This window comes from Hipposideros armiger, unplaced genomic scaffold (assembly GCF_001890085.2).
Source record: "Hipposideros armiger isolate ML-2016 unplaced genomic scaffold, ASM189008v1 scaffold_159, whole genome shotgun sequence".
Classification (NCBI taxonomy): domain Eukaryota; kingdom Metazoa; phylum Chordata; class Mammalia; order Chiroptera; family Hipposideridae; genus Hipposideros; species Hipposideros armiger.
The window spans coordinates 641,651-655,908 of record NW_017731509.1 but is presented as its reverse complement, the minus strand read 5'-3'; the positions used below and the strand labels follow the sequence as shown (position 1 = coordinate 655,908).

The following is a 14,258-nucleotide window of genomic DNA, read 5'->3' as shown; positions in this document are numbered from 1 at the left end:
CATGGATCAGACGTGGCACCCAACTAGCTAAAGTCAAGAGGGGCAGGCACACAGTCCTGTAGGGTCATGCCGATCCCTTGGACATCAGTTCGGACAGAGACACCACTAGCAGCATCAGAGTTCTCTAGCTGAGCCACGAGTCTGTCACTGCAGCTCTTTGTTGTGACAGATTATTGAGGCATTAGCGGCGTGCTCACCCAGGAAGAAAGAAGGCAGGAGCAGATGGTAAGGACCACAGGCAGGTGTTTCTGTTATGCCCAGTGAGAAGAGATGAGTGAGTCCTAGCCTGGAGAATTAATTTGAAGACCTTTTTAAAGTAGCAAAAAGTTTTTATTTTCCTAGAAACTGTCTTCCCTGGAATTCCAGTGCATAAGATAGATAAAAGCAGAGCTGCTGCCCTGTTTGAATTTGGGAAGAGAATGAGATGTCCTCTGAGGCTCCAGGCAGCCGAGTTTGGATACTAATGATCAGGGAGGACTTTAGCCACTAGGAGGAGTTTTGGAAATCTGTGATGATACCACTGGTTTTCATAGTGATAAGATGGGGTACTATCATTTTTTAGTAGGCAGTAACCAGGGTTGTCAGCTGTCCTGCAATGTGATGGACAGTTCTTGACATTGAAGACGTGTCCCATATCTTCTATGATTGATATGACTATCTCCCCAGACATTCATATAGATCAGTGGTTCTCAACCTGGTGGGTCCCAACCCCTTTGGGGGTCGAATGACCCTTTCACAGGGGTCGCCTAAGACCATTGGAAAACAAAAAGATACTTACATTACGATTCATAACAGTAGCAAAATTACAGTTATAGAGTAGTAACGAAAATAATTGTATGGTTGGGGGTCACCACAACATGAGGAACTGTATTAAGGGGTCGTGGCATTAGGAAGGTTGAGAGGTTGAGAACCGCTGATGTAGATGAAAAAGCAGTTTGTAAGTAGCTAAGCTTAGAACCCACCTCTGTTTCACATATGACAAGTAGTATTTATTACCCAGTTTTTATACACATTGCTTTTTCCAGATATGCTACAACTGGAGTAATTGGGGGGAGAGTGTACTTTTTTTTTGGTTTGGTTTTTTAGAGCTTCCCCAGGAATTGCTCTCCAAGAGACTTAACACAAGGGTTAAAACCACAGATTTCTGGAGCCAGCCTGCCCGGCTTTGAATCCCAGAGCCTACACTTACTAGCTTGCTGTGACTTTGGCCAAGTTACTTAACTATCCTGAGTCTGTTTTATTAGCTCTAAATTGGGGATAGTAACTGTTAAGACGGAATTGTAATGGTGGTACTAAATCTTCTATTTTTGAGATTTGGATCTCTGGTATAATTCTAATTAATAAGTGTAATTTTGCTTGGGACTTTTTGAAAGCTTTCTTTGCCTCTTAATGATTCTGCTTCCTATATATTTACTATGCAGTTTGTTTTTGTTTTTGTGTTTTTAAATTGGGGAATTGGGGGAGGGGAACAGTGTTGGGGAATTGGGGAGGGGGACCAGCCAAGTTGTTGTTCTTCAATCTTAGTTGTGGAGGGCGCCAGTTGCCATCTGGCTGCCCGTTGGCAGCTTGTGGCCTCTAAGTTCAAGGTGCTGTGTTACAATCTTAGTTGCGGGTGGGCATAGCCACCATCCCATGCAAGAGTCGAACCCAGCTGCCTTGTTGTTAAGAGCAGGCACTCTATCCACTGAGCCATCCGGGCGGCAGCTCAGCTCAAGGTGCCGAGTTCAGTCTTAGTTGCTGGTGAGCATAGCCCACCATCGAACAGGTAGTCTTGTTAGGAGCATGTGCTCTCACCAGCTGAGCCATCCTGCCACCTGTTGGCAGTTCAGTGGCAGCTCAGCTCAGGCACAGCTTCACTAGCCCACGTGGGAATCGAACCGGCGGCCCTGTTGCTCAGAGTTTGCCCTCTTAAGCTAACTCTTAACCAACTGAGCCACTGGGCGGGCCCTACCATACAATTTCAATGTTTCTATTTACTTAGACCCAGTGCTAGCCCTGTGACTTGGGGGAGGTTTTGCATCAGTATGGAATCCACTCCCCTGGCTCCAACTTAAATCTACATAACGTGTGCAAAGGTTGCGATAACCAGCTTTACCGCACCTTCCCCCACCCCAAAATACAGGAAAATATAAAACTTGAGACCAAAGACTCGACGCAGTAGTTTGCAGTAGTTTCAGCAGACTCTGCCCAGCTGACCCTTCTCTCACTTTAATAAATCTTCCTTTTCCTTCTCTATTTCTACCTGACTTCATGCATTCTTTCACGGCCCGCAAGTAAGCAGACACGACAGTAACAGCACCTACTCAAAATGTTGTGAGCATTAAATGAGTCAATAACGTAATGTACTTAGAGCAGCTCCTGGCATAAAATAAATGCTCTGACTTTATCTTGGAAAATTGTATCACTGTGACAATGCTACTTACATTATTTGTGGCTCTAATACAACTATACCTGCATTGTTCTGCAGTCGCAGCTGTATTCCTGGTGATTGTGATCTGGATATGGACATGTATATTTATGTTGCCTTTAAAAGTATCAACTGTAAGAAAAAAGTGTTGAAAATCAATCATTGGCTGTTGTCCTGTTTCACATAAATATAAACGTATCAGCAGGAAGCACCTAACTGCCTTTGTTATGTTTTCTAGAATAGCCATGCCCAGTCTTTCACAGAGTATACATTATTTTATTACAAATACATGTTTTGGTATCTTAAATTTAGAGTTTATGTTAATTTTTTCAAGATTATGTATGTAGATGATTTATAATATTTAAAGTACTCATTGCAGGATAATGGAGAAAACATTACAAAATGTGTGTTAGTAACAGGAGACATCCGGTGTGATTAGATGGGGAGCCCCTGCAATAGATGGATGAGAAGCACCTGGAATTCTTGAGTTTCAATGTAATGAAAGCAGAGTTGTTCTGAGTAAAGCTGAGAAGAAACAAAAGGTTTCTCTAGCCCACTCTGTTTTTTTCCCTAAGCTCCCCTGCAGCCTTTAACGCTCTGGTAAACACAGTTTGAAAATAGCTCTAGGACAGAGATTCTCAAAATATATCTAAAAATGGATCTGAAGTCCCACTGGCAAGCCTCTTAGTAGACTCAGAATGAAACCACCAACAATGGGATTGTCCTCAACTGCACTGACTAAGGGCTATTAGCAATGAACATACTAAAAGGTTTATTAAGGGCTACTAATATCTGCCATGTCTATTGTAAAATTAGATCTTTCTCAAGTTTTTCTCAAGAGTCAGTTATCTATTCTACTGAGATGCCTGGCCATGTTGAAAAACTTCTCAACTCACAGAGACAGAATTCTTGGAATTTGAGGGAAGGATGCTTTATTAACTGAACATTACAAGTGTTTCAAGTTGGACATGGCTTTTGATTACTGTAATTCCTGATTCCTAATTATATATAAATCACTATTTAATTATATTAATATCAGTTTTGTTTCTTCTGTATTTTTCTTTTGCCTAACCTTACGTAGTGATGCTCATTTTATTATTATTTTGGGCCAATAATTTGTCAATAAGAAGACTTACAGGTAATTGCATTTTAATTAAATTGTGAAATGTCTATATCCAGTCTGCAATTGGCTTCTCCAGTGGTGATTTTCTATTTGTCAATTCATCAACAAGTTATTACTTCACTGGAAAGTGAAAAAATGATAAAGTAGATAGGTAGTGTCTATAGTCCTACCTAAAAGGACCAAGGTTGATAATATTTAAGAGCATTTTTCTAGTTAAGGAAAGTATACCTGGGGTGAGAGTGGGGCAGTGGAGACCCAGGAACCATGATGCCCTGCAGGGAATGTAAAGAAAGTAGATGCCCACCCAAATACACTTTCTGTTAATGGAGGTGATTAGTTTTACCTGAAAGCATATTTGGAGAACACAGCAAGCAGGCTACACTTACAGATGAAGCAAAGTTCTCCTGAGGAGCTCTGCCTGGAAAGATAATGAACACTTCCCTCCTTTCACACACTGGAGATATTTTTCTGTTGTGAATCCTAGGCTTTATTAGCCAGAAAGCATTCATCCATGAGCAAGGAGAACAGACATTTCCAGGATTTACCAGGAATGCCCAGGACCTCTGTCCTAATAGAAATGAGAGTGCAGATCAACTCAATTATAAATAAAATGATCTATGGAATTTTCAATGGCCAGCTTACTGTCCATCCAAACACATTTCCATTTTTCTGGACCGACAGAACATGTAAGTAGGATGACTAGAAGTCCATTTTCATGCAATTGCAGGACCATTTTCTTTTTTCAGTAGATTTTTCCTGAGTCCTAGAAGTGAAAATTACTGGGCTGAACAACAGTTACAAGGAAAGGTTTTGCAAAAGTACCTAGTACCTTCCCTCCACCTAAACAAAAAGCCGTGCAGGTTGGGTTAGAAAATGGCCCTTGGTTTTTCTTCCAGCCCTAGAATTCCATAATTTCAGAAGAAAGTGAGATTCCTACTGACCCCATCCTGCTCACTATAATCTCCTTTGCCAGAGCTCGTTGTAGGTTGGAGCAGAACCTAGAAGAATGGGCTTCCTTTCCCATTCCCCTTCACTTGCATTGCAATTAAACTGGGGATCCTCTTATTCGTTCAACTAATGGGAATTAAGGACTATATACTACTTATTTTTCTAGGTTTAGGGAGCAAAGATAGAGAAACAGATTTCAAGTTGCTCAAAGTCCAGAGCTTTCCTTGTACAAAGGAAAACAATGATAATGCAGTAGAGTAAGCATTGTGTTTGAGATAAGTGAGGTGCTAGCGGAATAAAGGGTGTTGGTTTGCAGCATCTTGAATCCAAAAGGAATTATAAAAGTATAAGTACCACTACATTGTTTAGAAAAAAAGATTAGTTATACCTTGGTGCATTTCCAGACTGCCAAGTTTTTCCCCTTTTTAAACTGCATTGAGACACACAGTAGGCTTTTCTGAATGCAAATGTTACCACTGATGACATTTATCACCCCTTCTTTGGTTTCTTCATCTGAAAACTATTATATAATTAAGAGTAGAACTTGGTTAATGCTTTCCAACCTTCCTCCATAAAAAGTAAATCATACCTAATCGTTTTTAAGGGTTTACTCTATGCCAGTAAACCCAAAATTCATCTAAATTCATCATGCATCTAAAATTCCAATATAATCACATCACTCTCCTGATAAAATGCCTCAGTGGCTCCCTTTGTCTAGAATCAAGAGGGTAGAGGTCAGTGTCCTTAGGGTGATATCTTAGGTTCTCTATGATCTGGTCACTTCTTCAGTCTCATGTCTTGCCTTCTCTTGCCTTTAACTATATATTTCAGCCATACATAGGCCTCCCAATATATCTCTTTTCATATTTTTGTCTTCATCATTTTAAATTCCTGACATTTGCTTTTTATGTCCCTACTCTTTGAAGACTTAGTTATAATGTCACTCCTTCTAGGACATTCCCTGCCGGCTCCAGGCCAATGGTGGTGCCGGTCCTATACAGTGTGTGCATCTTTATGACCAGGACTTATCCTACTGCATTGACATTCATTTAAGTGTTTCTCCTTTTCACTAGTCTGTGAACTCCTCAAGGACAGAGGCCATGCCTTCCTCACTATTCTGATATTGCCAGCACCTGAGCAGAGTGGATGCTTAGAGCACATGGGGTCCTGAGTCCTGATCAGGGTTGTGCAGCAGTTAGGAGCTCTAAATCTAGAGCTCAGATCCTACACTACCAATTACTGCTGTGTCACCTGGACAAATGATTTAAACTCTCTGAGCCTCGACTTTCTCATTTCTGAAGTGATACTAGCAGTACTGTCTTCACCAGGGTTGTTGTGAACAATAAACGTAACAATGAATGTGCAGTACATAGCAAGTTGTTTTGTAAATAATAGTCACTTATAAATGTTAATTGTCATCAATTCTCATCATTATACTTAGAAAAGATCATACCCAAACCCAAGACAAAAGCACATGTGTTTAAGGCTACAAAGCCTTCAGCGAAATTTTCCCCAGATTTACTTCCTTGCCATTTGTTAGTGTTTGTCAATTCCTGCAAGTCAGAAAAATGGAAGGAAAAGTGGCTTTATACCTGGATACATTGCACACCAGCCATTTTACTATCTTTTCAATGGTCCCTTTCTCTGTATTTGAGAAAAGATTATAGGCTTGGAAATGACTTCAGAAATTTCAGGGAAAGTAGCCTGAGGAATATGAATGCAATTGAGCCCAAGATAAAATTACCAGGCTTGCCACTTTTTCAATCTTGCCCACTAGAACACACTTTAATAAAACTATTCTGGTCTGTATTTCTTTCTGATTTATTTTTGGGTCTTTCTGATCCACAGAACCATGTTTCATAGCTGGTGAGCTAAATATGTTGGTGAATAGGTGGCAGAAGCATGATATTGCCCTTAAATGATATAGACTTTAAAGAACTGAAATAATTTTAAACATTAAGTGAAAGTGATAGAACAATATAATATCTACATTTATTGTTTGCCTATTATGATAAGCATTTTCCATTTCTCATCACATTCAATAATCACAAGAATTCAGTAAGGAAAGTACCATCGTTATTCTCATTATAGAAATGAAGAAACTGAGGGTTGGGCATCCTAGGACTTATCCAAAGTCAAGAGCTATAAAGAGACAAACCTGAAACACTCAACCAGTTCTGTGTAACTCCCAAGTTCATTTTTTTTTTTTTTCAGCTGAGCCATCCTGCCACCTATTGGCAACTCAGCTCCGGCAGGACTCGAACTGCTGTTTCTCAGAGCTCGCACTCTTGAGCAATCTCTTAACCAACTGAGCAACTCTGCGGGCCCTTCAAGTTTGTATTCTTTATCACCTCACTGAACAAACACACATACATACAGACATGTTCATATGCATGTATGCACACATGTGAAAGTAAATGAAGGCTCCTAATTGAATATATGTAGCTGCAAGTGAAATATTAAAAATTAAATTTTTTTGCTTCATATTAAAAGTCCATGTTGACTCTTGTCAACAAATAGAAAAGAAACAAGGTTTAAAGTATTTATTTTGACCTGTTCCTCTAGACTGGAGTTCACTTGAGTTCAATTTCAGGAGTGACTTTAGCATCAGAGTCAACAGGGACAAGACTGATATTTTCATCCTAATAGCCTTTGAATGGTCTAAGCTCCCAGAAGCAAGACATAACATTCACTACCTGTTTTTGTTTATTTGTTTGTTTGTTTGTTTTTTAAACTACTCTGCCCAGCTGTGGCTCACTGTTGTCAATACTTTCAGTATCTGGAAAAATTCAATTCACTCTTTTCCTGATTAGCAAACTCCTTTCCTGCCTCCAGTTCTCTTCATCATTAGTTTGACTATATTTCCAGATATCTGAGACACTGTCAGTTTATCAAGTACAACTTGCGTTCCCTTAACCTTAACTGTTGAACTTTAAATATTTGGAGCATTACAATATTATTTTAACTCATGCCATTAAGCACATAACTCTTTTGATTATTATTGAGTCATAAATTACTCAAATAATGAATAATAATTCATAAATTATTACCCACAGCTAGGTTTGCAAGTAACTATTGAGAGTATATTCTCAGATGCCTCTTGGAAAATAAAAATGTCCTCTACTTGTGACATGTCTTGTTTGTTATCTCATTATACTGAGAGAAAGAGAAGGATCAGTGGAATCTTTGAATCAAATCAGATAGGGTTGTATGAAAAATTAGGGAGGAATTCCTAGAAAAAAATGACAAAGCTCTGCTTTTTTCTTGGACAATCTAGAGAATTGGTATTGTTGATGTCTGCTGAGATCATAGAATGTCCAAGAGGAAACAACCAAATAGGAAATGTTAACAGTTCCTTCCTTCCTTCCTCCCTTCCTTCTTTCCTTCTTTCCATCTATTAAGCCAGCCATGATATTACGTTATTAGATGCCTACTTTGGATAAAGCACTATACAAAGCTCCCAGATTTAGAAAATAGAGACACAAAGATTAATCAAATTCACTCTTAGTCTCAAGTTATTTTTATAATACCAGGAAGGCAAAACATGCGGGACAAAAGGTAACCAAAATTCAAGGTGGAAAGTGCTCAGTGCCATTGATAGACACAGGTAAGCCAATGGAAGTTCAGATGAGAGAGTTTTCCTACTGAGGAATCAGGGAAACTTCATGACTGGCAGCATTTGAACCGGACTCTTGAAAAAGATATGAGTGTTGGGGATGAGGGCAAGATTCCAGGTGGAGGAATATGGAACAGTAGAGAGATGAGAAATCTCATGTTCCCATCAGTTCCCTCATTTCTGCTCCATGTGGCCTCTGGGCCTCTAGGCCAGCAATCCTTGAGCCCTAACCACTTAGGAAAGGGAAGACCCTTTTCCATTTATTTTCCCATATCAAACTCATTTGTTCTATGTTAGATGGATATTCAGACCTTCTAGGTGACCAACTGACTAAGCTATAGATCTGTCCACATGAAGAGATCATTGGTCTACTATATTACTCATTTGATGTTACTTGTTCATATTTTAACAAGGAATTTCTGAGAGGTGACCTCAATTCTATTCAGATCATATGAGATTATCAAGGTTCCTTTTGTTTTTATAAGAAAAGAACAAATACTTTCAAATTGTCCCCAGATTAGAGAGATAACTGTCCTCATAGGTAACTTGGCATTCCCTCTGTCAAATTATTTGGCATGAGAAAACCTGAGCAGGATCTAGATTTTTTGTGGGCCAGGTAATTTGCATGTAACCAATTTCTGTCTTTTTTTTTTTTTGGCTGACAAATCATTTGGGGGTGAATTATGAGGTGTAGATGGGACACCCTATAGTATATTAGAGTCAAATCCATCTAAAAAATCAAGTAACTCTTTCTACTAATCTGTATTAAAGAGAACAAAATACCCCTTAAAAGTGGCACAAAGCTCTATTCCAAGAACTTCATGGCTCCAAGTTGTCTGTTTAGATATTCTAAATGGATGCTGTACTTTACAGTGTGAAGGATAAGGGAAGGAAAAATAAAATGTTTCCTAAATAACATTATGTACCATGTACTACTTTTAAGATATTTCTCTATTACAAAACCATCTCCTGGCATATCACCCCACTTACATTAAAAATGTAACCTCAACCTGGACCTAGGAGATACTGCATGATCTGGCCTCTGCTTACCTCTTTTTCTCATCTCCTTCACTGTTGCTTAAATTGCTTTAGTCATATTGACTTTCTTCATTGACTTTAACTTCATTTCTTCCTAGAGATTTTTTGTCCTCCCTGTGCCTTCTGCCTGGAGTGGTCATCCCCCTTCCCTACCCCTATGGCCCCCCCTCACCCCACCCCACCTCCCACCTCTCACTCTTCATGCTGGTCACTGTTCAGAGAGGTCTTCTCTAACTACCTGGTATAATATAGATCATCTCCCACCACTGATCTTGGCTGCTTTCCATCCAAGTTTAGTTTTCTTCATCCCACTTAATACCACCTAACATTATGGTGTATATTAATATATTAGTTTATTGTCTGAGTTCCTCTCTAGATAGTACACATCAAGAGAATAGAGACTTTTGCCTTGCTTACTGCCAAATTCCCGAAGTCCAGAACACTGCCCAGCATATAATGGGCATTTAATCAAAATTTATTAAATTAGTGGTAAGTAGTGGTGTCCTGTTTTACAGGAGCCTATTGTGGTCAACAGAGATTGGAAATTTACTCAATATTGCCAGCCTAGTAACTGAAGCAGCTGGGAATTAAACCTGAAAGCCTCTTGCACTTTCACTGCACCAAAATTACTCACAGAGATGCTGTAGCAAATTCCTTCTTTGTGTTGTAAAGTTTAACGTAAATGATATCTTTCTTCTACAATACCTCTGTTATAATTGGATGTTGTTTTTCTCACTTCCCATTTCAATAAAACCTAATCTGGATTGTCATCTTCTGTATAATAACTGTGGCAAGTTTACTACACACAGTCATCATTAATTAATGCACAAAGTATATTAACTTTAGTTAATACAACTAATATTAATGATGATTCATGCATGCTGCCTCCGTCCCCCTCTCGCTCTGTTTCTCTCCTTCCCTCTTGTTATTTGGCAAAGTTTTTTTCATATCTCTTATCTCACTTCAATGAACATCAGAGCTGGAAGACATCTTAGCAAGAGACCCAGAGTGGAGCGGGACTCTTTCATTGTCACATATATCCCTGTAGTTGGTCACCATGCTCTTTCTGATATGGCCAGGAACTTTACAGCCTGCATATGAGAAAAACAAAAGGAAAAAAAAGAAAAAAAAAGCTAAAAGGAAAATCTATCTTCACACCCTAAATGTTTCCTTTGCCTCATATTAATATTTGTTATAACCCAACTTCCTTGAAAGCTCTTCTATTTATTTTATCTATGCTTTTTTTAATTATGTGGAGTCATGGCAGGGCCATATCTCAGTGTCGTTTTAATTGGAAGTATTGATGTCTGAAGTTGTACCCTGCTGGGAAAAATTTAATTATGATCCACAGGTCCCCAGCCTGAATGGTTCTGTGTTTAATTGTAATGTTGTTCATAGCTATCTGTTTCCTTCCTATTCCGTATGAGGAATATACATTGGCAAGACTAGTCTTGTGACTTGCTTTTGCTATTAGCGTGTGCGTGAAGAAGATGTAGGTTGCATCCAAGCAGATGCTCCCTGCTACAAGAGGAAGCAGGTTGTACAAAACGGCTGCTCTCTCAACCTGGTGTCCATAATGGGAAGATAAGTCGAGCAAGTTAATTGCAGACCCAGAGCAGAGCTTGAGCTGACTTGCAGCCTTATGTAATATGTACAGGAAACAATTGTGTTGTTGTGATTGTTGTAAGTCATTGAGAAATATCGGGTTTGTTAGTTAGCATAGCACAAGCTGAGTAATAGGGGTTCAAAGAAAGAACAGCAAAGAATTATAAAGTCTCAGATTGAAGATACGTCAGAGATCACTGAGTCCTGCCCTCTATCCAGTATTGGACTTAACTCCAGAATATCATAACAAACAGCCACCACGCCATTGCCTGAAAATCTCCATGCACAAGAAGCTATCTTGCCAACGACTTAAGCATGTTAGGAACTTACTGTATTTAAATGATATCTTAAAGGCATTGCTACTTCCATGACATCGTCTGAGTTGCATCTGTACAATTAATTACTTACAATTTCTCATTGATTAAACTCTTTCTTAAATAAATTGACTTAACAAAGGATCCTTGTTATCACTACCAGAAATGTTTAAACCGCTTGCTTTCAACAGTAGGTCATTTGATAAAAATACATACTACAGAAACTAAACAATTAGTTCTGGCTATGCTCTATGCATGTGGTAATGGGCCTTTCTCTCTCTTTATTCACTAAAATTATTAGGAAGTCTTAGAGAATGGAGCCCTACTCCTTGTTACCAGAAAATGGAAAGAGAAATCAATAAAGGGTAACTTACTCGCTGTATGATTTAGGACTGTTCCATTTGTGCCTGTCCCTTTTGAGGACTATTGGGAAGACACACCAGAAAATACACTGGATGGAGCCAAGAGAGCATTGCTTCTCTCAAGGACAGTTATCAAGAGTGAAGCTTTTTCAACAACTTATTTTATAATAACATATTAATATAATGGGTATTGAGTGATGAAAAGCGGATAAAATTCTAATTCTCCTTCCACTTTTATACTATCAGCTTTCCCCACAGTCTTAAATCTTCCTTTTTCCAGGATGAACATCTCCAAGTCATTCAACTTTTTCTTGTTTGGTATGATTTCTGGGGCTCTCCCCAAATCTCCTTCCCCTACCTTGTCTTCTCGCTCTGGTACAGAATGAGTAGAGCTCATGTTTGAACAATTTAATTGATCTGAAAACTACTTGTGTGTAAAAATCACTATTTTTTTTTCTCCCAAATTTACTTAGGACACAATGAGAGACCTTGGAAAATAACAAATGACTGATTTACGCTTTGGTCCAACTGCAAAAACCCTTCCCTTTCTGGAGTGTAATGAGAAGTTTCCTTCCTGAAGCTTTTATTCTTAGTTTTGGAATCAGCAAAACTTGAAGCTATCCTAAGTACAAAGGCTAGTTTTGTTTTAACCGTTCTATTACCAGAAAGGGACCTGAGTTGCTGTTCCTACAAATTGCCTCTTGTTCCCATTCAAGAAGAAATGCAAATCAGTCAAATGTGATATTGTAGCAGCAGGAACTATGAGGCCTGACAATTAAATTCATGAACTCATCCTAGAAAAAGTGCTACACACCTCATTGCTGGATATCACTATGGTCACCTTCGAAGTACTCCCCTTGGGAAGCTATGCACTGATGCCAGAGCCTAGTTCACCCTTCACAGCAATTTGGGAACTCTTTTTCTGGAATAGCCATCAGAGCTGTCATCGTATTACCCTTGATGTCCTGAATGTCATCAAAATGTCTTCCTTTCAATATTTCCTTTATCTTCAGGTAAAGAAAGCAGTCATTGGGGGCCAGATCAGGTGTGTAGGGAGGGTGTTCCAATACAGTTATTTGTTTCCTGGCTAAAAACTCCTTCACAGGCAGTGACGTGTGAGCTGGTGCATTGTCATGATGCAAGAGCCATGAATTGTTGGAGAAAAGTTCAGGTCATCTAACTTTTTCATGCAGCCTTTTCAGCACTTCCAAATAGTAAATTTGATGAACTGTTTGTCCAGTTGGTACAAATTCATAATGAATAACCTCTCTGATATCAAAAAAGGTTAACAACATCATTGCAACAAGTTTGTGAACTTAATTGTCTGACTTAGTAGTCGAACAGGGTGGGGAGGAAGGACAATTTCACTGTCTGGGGAAGAACCTGACTGTCACACAACCTGGAAGACTCTTTTGTAAATGAAGCTATTAAAATGTCCATATGGCTTGACAGTGTCAGCCACAGCCATGCTAAATTGTCACACTTCTCTGACAGAAAATCCTGGGCAGTAATTCCTCTTTGAGTTAAAATAGCCTTCAGACCTCTGTCGTCAGGGGCACTAACTGAACTGCTCTGCAGTGAATGCCTGATTAAAGCTCCTCTGTGCGTCCAATGGGAAGGACATTGCTCTGTCCACCTCCAGGAGAAGCTGATTAGCATATACATGTGCCTAATCAATAGCACAGAGGTGGAAAGAAGCAGCTCAGCCAATTATAATGTTAATTGCACTCTGTTTCTCTCAAAAGACTTCGTTGTAATTTTTTTCCTTAATATTGTCCTCCTAGACAAAGTAGGACAGGCTGAATGTTTGGGGAAATATCCCTTGAACTGATTTTTTATTCTTGTGGTTTTCTGCCTTTCACCTCTTCTTCACAGCTGCTTTTCTGGCTCCTGGCTATGTGGTCTTAGACAGAGCACCAGTCACTTAACCTCTCTGAGCCTCAGTTTATTCCTCAATAAAATGGGAATTTACAGTGCCTTCCTCCAAAGGCCATTGTAAACGTCAGTGAGATGACATGCGAAAAATCCGCTGGGATATTGCCTAGCACATAATTAGTGCTCAATAAATGGTGTTTAAATCAGAATCAGACTGTACAAAATATTAAATCATGTTCCACTAATGTGAATGCCCCACAGGTAAAGTCAATCCAGATTCAAAGAGCATATAGGGCAAGCCCATAAAGACGCCTTCAGAAAGGGTTTATTCATATTTTTCATGATTTCTATTCATACAAGACTTAATGACTATTGAAGAGCACTCAGAAAAGAGCAGTGAAATTGATAAAAGGTCCATGAAGGCATTCCTCCGAGGAAAAGGTTACAGGAGATGGGTTCTTTAATCTGGGCCCGATGAAGATTGCAGCATTTACTTAATAATGGTCTTCAAGCATGATTGATGTCAGTAACTGAAAGAGTAATGGAAGGGTTGCATTAAAATAGAAACACATCCTTATCATTTTCCCAAGACCTGCTAAACATTTCCTGAGAGCACAAGCAGATGAAATGGATTCCTATTGCTAATGACAGTGGATACTAAAGCTGGAGTCCAGGAGAAAACCCCCTGGCTGTGTACTTTCAAGAGTCAGCATCAGGACAGCTGGCGGCTGGCAGTTGGACGTTTTTGAGAACACTCTGCCTCCTGGACTTCAGGAAGTTTCATGACATCTGTCTATAGACTGTGGTCTTGTAGACCCCCGGTGCCTAAAACAGAGCCTGACTCATAGTGAAAGTGTGACAGTACCTGCTAAAGAGGCTTAACTCTTATCTTTTGAACAATGAAAACATTATTCTACCCTTAGGGTTGATGCACATGACATTACTTACCATATTTCCCCATGTATAAGAC

General features: G+C 39.3%; 1 protein-coding gene and 1 pseudogene across 2 annotated transcripts in view; one reads left to right on the top strand and one right to left on the bottom strand.

Moving 5' to 3' along the window:
• The window catches only part of LOC109387446 (TIMELESS-interacting protein-like), a 67,460-nt pseudogene extending 64,951 nt beyond the window's left edge, over window positions 1-2,509 (bottom strand).
• The window catches only part of NELL1 (neural EGFL like 1), an 835,074-nt gene that overhangs the window by 707,649 nt on the left and 113,167 nt on the right, over window positions 1-14,258 (top strand). The window lies entirely within an intron of this gene.